This window comes from Amphiprion ocellaris, chromosome 18, assembly GCF_022539595.1.
Source record: "Amphiprion ocellaris isolate individual 3 ecotype Okinawa chromosome 18, ASM2253959v1, whole genome shotgun sequence".
In the NCBI taxonomy this organism is placed as follows: Eukaryota; Metazoa; Chordata; class Actinopteri; family Pomacentridae; genus Amphiprion; species Amphiprion ocellaris.
The window spans coordinates 19,224,743-19,230,076 of record NC_072783.1 but is presented as its reverse complement, the minus strand read 5'-3'; the positions used below and the strand labels follow the sequence as shown (position 1 = coordinate 19,230,076).

General features: G+C 36.8%; 1 long non-coding RNA gene across 1 annotated transcript; it reads left to right on the top strand.

Moving 5' to 3' along the window:
- The first annotated feature begins 255 nt into the window (after positions 1-255).
- Positions 256-1,764, top strand: LOC129347434 (uncharacterized). The gene is made up of 2 exons (XR_008599548.1): positions 256-394; positions 1,263-1,764. It is a non-coding gene; the product is annotated as an uncharacterized LOC129347434 (long non-coding RNA).
- The last annotated feature ends 3,570 nt before the right edge of the window (positions 1,765-5,334 follow it).

Below are 5,334 nucleotides of genomic sequence, written 5' to 3'. Positions count from 1 at the left end.
CATCTCCTGAAGTCCATATGGTAAGAGACATCAGGATTACAGGCAGTTCTTTAGGACTGCTATCAAATAATTGAAATGTTACTAAACAAGGTTATACTTATCAAATTAAATAGCTCTGGACTCCAGTATATTGGTGAATTCGGTTCTTTGTACTTAATTTATTAGCATGATTTCTTTTTAATATGTTGTGTACAGACTTAATTACTTCTCTGTCTACTTTTCTTACTCCATGTAGGTTTCCCAGAGACTATGGGTTGAGGAGGAATTGGAAGTTTGTCGGCTTAGGCCTGGTGTCATTCCATCAATGTTAAACTTCCCGGCTCATCTTGGAAGAGTACGTGCCAGAAAGACCACGACCAAGCAGCCTTGAGATCTTAGGCAGCGTCTCCCTGAGGTGGGTGTCAACGGTGTTCACGGTCAGGTCTGTGGTAATCCCGTCAAAAAACAAAACAGAAAAAAATCTAGATTATAAATCAACATGCAACCAAAGCACTCTGTGTATAACGCCATAGTATAGGATGTAGTTCAGAAAATGTCAAAGTATAGTATGCTTTACTCAAGAATAACATAGTATGGCCTGTAGTTCATAGTACAACATGTTGGCAAGAAAAAAAAACAAAACATAGATTATTATGTGGTTCAAAAAGTGCAAAATGACAGGATGTTGCCTAAAATTGTCATGTATGATATGTGGTTCAAAAAATGTCATAGTGCAGTATATTGTCAAAATAGTATGTAATTCAAGAAAACATCTATGTTGTCTATAAATGCCATAGAATAATTCTTATATGTTGCTAAAAAAAACTAAAACAAAAAAATGTCACAGTAATATGTCAATTAAAAAAGTCTATAGTATAGTGTGTCGCCCAACAAACATCATAGTATAGCATGTCGCTCTAAAAACGTCACAGTATAGCCTTTAGTCCACAGCTGTCAGTAGGTGAGGAGCAACACAAAAACAGTCCAAACGCTGGTTTCCAGAGGGTTAGACGAGAATTTATTTGAAAGAGTAAGTTTACAACAACACATGTGAGGGGGTTAAAAACAAATGGGTGTTAGTAAAATAAAAATAAATAAACAGAACTAAAAGTGAACTTCATGTTGACATTGATGGGCATTCCAACCAGGAACAAAGTAAAAGATAATCAATACGAAAAAAAACTCTTCCTGTTCACCTCTTCAAGCCCAAAAACACACCGCAGTAGCACCCTAAACTAAAACTACCAATGGGTTTCCTGTTTTCCTTTCTGAACAATTCAAAGGTCCCTCTCTATCTCCCCACACATCCACCAACCACTGGAACACATCTCCAAAGTTCTGCTGGGCCAGCTCAGCTTCCCCTCAGAAGAAGTGCTGCCACCTGCCAGATGAAGGAGCCTTTTGAGAGGCAGCTGGCATCGTGATTGGACTGTACTTTGGTCTGTTCCAATCCAGCTTCAGCTCCAGAGACGGCAGGTGGGACGAGTCAACGGAGGCCTGGTGGACGAAGGCATGCAGCTGAGTACAATCCAGAAAACAACAGAGGAGGAGTGCAGTGGCCCAGAGCCAGAACAAACAGAGTAGCATCATATGTCTCTTAGAAAACATCATAGTATAGCCTTTGGTATGAAAAAACGCCATCATATACATCGTATATTGTACAAATAACAAGTCAAAGGAAAGAGACATACATTGTAGAATTGTAGTAATTGTGGGCTGACTGATTTACTGATTATCAGTATTTTATTTTTTACTGATTTATGGTAATAAATACATTTAAAAATGCCGCTACTTTGGCTCTGAGCCTTTATCTACCTGTGGTCGCTCTGTCTTCTGGAGTGATTTGATTGGTTATACGTCATGAATAAAACTCCTTTAACTTAACATCTGTAAACAAAACAAAAATGTATCAACAAAGTTTTCTGTTAGAGTTTGTGTTCTTCTAAGTTTAAATCCAAGATTTTAAATACTTTCATTTACTGCAAATGAATATCTACTCCAAATGTCTCACTAATAATCATTATCAGCCTTAAAAACCCACAAAACACCCCTCTACACTCGACCACACTTAGTACAGTCTGGTTCCCCCTTCTATAAATCTGCTTGGAATCTTCCACTTCCTGTTTGTCAAAGTGGCCTTCTACCTGGACAGGTTTTGTTGGAGCTCATGCAACAAACATTTTGGGTAACTGCACTTTAATATGGATGGATAACACTGAATTAGAGTCTGTTTTAATGAGACTGAGTTAAGATGTGTAGCTCTGTCATTAAATAGTAAATTATTTCTCTGAATTCACAGAGAAAAGTCTGAAATGTTTGCTAGGTTAGCGTCCCACATGTTCTTTGGCTCAGCTAAAGCTAACTCTCTCCAACTTCTGGATCTCTTGAGTTGCTTGTTGTTAAAATATCTTGCTGTAGGTGCTGAAGCTCAGAAAGTCTGAGATGTTTGTTCAAAATAAGCTCATTCTCAAGTCTTCTCTGAATTGTCCTCTTTTGTTTTAACTTTCCCTAAACTTAAGAGTTAATGACAGAGCAGCACATCCAGACTCAGTCTCATTTATGTAGAGATTAAACTTCAGTGTCATTCATGGATGTTAAAGTGCAGTTTTTCAAATATTTGTTGCACATGCTCCCGACCAAACCAGTCCAGGTGGAAGATGATGTGAAGAGAAAGTTCCAGAGGATGAATATCACACATTTACGTTGGAAATAAATGTCCTTTAATTAGACATTGTCATGCAAAAGTTGGATTTCCCTTTGTTGAGTGCTTTGTTGATTTTGGTTTCTAAATGTTTTTTGACACTCGGCCCCAAAGATTAAAACCTTCCATGCCTCACAAGCTGCAACAATTCACACATTATCAACTGTCTTTCTGACTAAACTAAGATAAAGAAGTGAAAAACTGCCTGATTCCTGCATCATGAATGTAAATCTTTTTGGTTTTTATGACAGTAAACTGAATATATTTAGGCTTGACATTTTATAAACCAAAACAAGAAATGAATTACTGGAGAAAACGACAGATTAATGGACAAAGAAAATGTGTTTTCCATAATATATGGCTGAATTACTCAAACATTACAAGATACATACAATTTTAATTCAATTTTATTCATATAATGCCAATTACAGGTCAAATTGTCTCAAGATGCTTTATTTTTATATTTTATAAAGTAAGAAATTTAAACCTCTTGACTAATCCAATTTATTATTTAGTTTTGAAGAGACTAATTGACATTTCAAACTTTCTCCACTAAAACTAATAAACATGAGGTCAAATAGAAGGAACAGTTTTAAATACTGCAGTCCCATGACGACAAGAATAAAGTTTGTCAACAAAAACAAAATCTGCTGGTGGATTCCATTAAAGTCCTAATAAAGGATAATAAAGTGTGATACTAAAGGTTTGTGGTGCTAAATATGTCAAAGTAAAGATATCAAGTTGAACATGTGGATGGAGGTTGATAAAAGTTGACCTCCCTTCATTTCTCTGGAGCGACTCCATGGATTTTATGGATGGTGGTTAAAGACCTGCTCTTCTAGTCGTCGTCCTTCTAGTCGCTGTAAAAAAATCACTCCATCCTGGCCGACTTCAACATCTCTTCATGACAACTTGTTCTGCCTCTGACCTCGTGGAAACTCCAGAAACTCGGGAAAACCTGTCGAGACTCGAAGAACTCGTCGGGCGGGGGAAGGTGTGGTGGGCGGTGGGGGAGTCTGGGTGGAGTCAGGGTGGAGAGTAGGCGGGGAGGTGGGTGGCGGCCTCCCCCCCCTCTACTCCCCCCACCTCTCCGCCTACTCTCCGCCCTGACTCCACCCAGACTCCGCCTTGGCTCCACCCATGTGGTCACTTGAGGAACTACGATGCCAAAGGGACGACGAAATCATTTCTTTTCATCTGATCTGTAGCTCAGTGAGTTAAGGATTTGCCTATGGAGCTGCAGGTCGCTGGTTCAAGACCAGACACTTCTTAAATTTTCTCAAAATCCTGACAAAGACAAACAAAGAAAAGTGCCAGTGGTGGGTCTTGAACCTGCGACCCTCCACTCTGCAGTCACTCCTCTTATCCCCCTGAGCTACTCGCTCAGATACCAAAACTTCTTTTTTTTGCGCATTTATCATCTATTTTTTGTCGTTTTTGAGATTTTTTTTAACTCAAGTCTCGACTCGACCGTTTTTCTCAGGAGGTTGGACTTCAGCCTTTGTGCTGGAGGGTGGAACCCTCAGTTCCAAGACTTTCCAAAGCCCCCACACCTCCCAAGTCCTCAGGACCTGAGCTTTCACACAGTCTGAGGGCTGAAATTTTCTAAGTTCCACAGTAGTTCTCTGTTAGTTTGAACCTTCAGACAGTCCAAGGACTGAAATCCTCTAAGTTCTTGAGTACTTCTCTGTTAGTTTGAACCTTCAGACAGTCTGAGGACTGAAATTTTAAAAGTTTCTCAGTACTTCTCTGTTAGTTTGAACTTTCTGGTTAACAGAAGCCTTAAAACTTGTGACCATGAGTCTTGATTTCACATTTAGACCATCTATCTGAGTTCTTCTCAGACCTTCACCTGTGGGTTTTTTAGAAATCCTCAACAAACTTTGATTCTCTTCACTAAACAGTAAAGTTTATGGAGATCAGAAGGTAACAGTTTGATCAATGCCTTCAACTACTAGTAGACTTTATCTGGAAAGCAGTTTTCTTAAATGAGTTCTTAGTAAATCTGTACACAATCAAACCAAGAACATAGAAAGAGGAAATGTTTGAAGAAACAACTTGATGTTTTCATTTCAGACTAGAAAACACCTTAAGACTTTTATGTATTTTTGCTCTTTTTCATCCTTTTATTGTCTCTTCTGTTTAATTTGATCTTCTAAAGATTAACTGGTGTCTTTTCAAATGTTTTGTCTTTAGTTTGATTCTTCTTAAATGTTTAGTTTTGCTCTTTTCTCACCTTTTATTCTTTTCTAATGTCTGATTTGAGTTTGAAATATTTTCTTTTTAATGTTTGTTGTTTTTTCAAATGTTTTATTGGCTTGTTTGAACAATTCCTTTTTCTTTCTCAATGTTTAATTTTTTGATTAAATCTTTGTTAAGGTTTTTCTTTTTAAGTGTTTTACCACCTTTTAATGTTTCATTTTCTTTTTAAATGCTTCATTGTATTTTCTGTTTAATTCCTATTTAAAGTTTTATTGTCTTTAAGATTTAATTTTTGAATTAAACATTTAATTTTTTAATTAAATGTTTTGTTTTTAAAGGTTTAATAATCTAATTAATGTTTTGTATTTTTTAAAAATGTTTAATATTCTTCTTGTTTAATTGTATATTTTAAATGTTTAATTATCAAAAATATTTCATCTTTAATGTTTAAT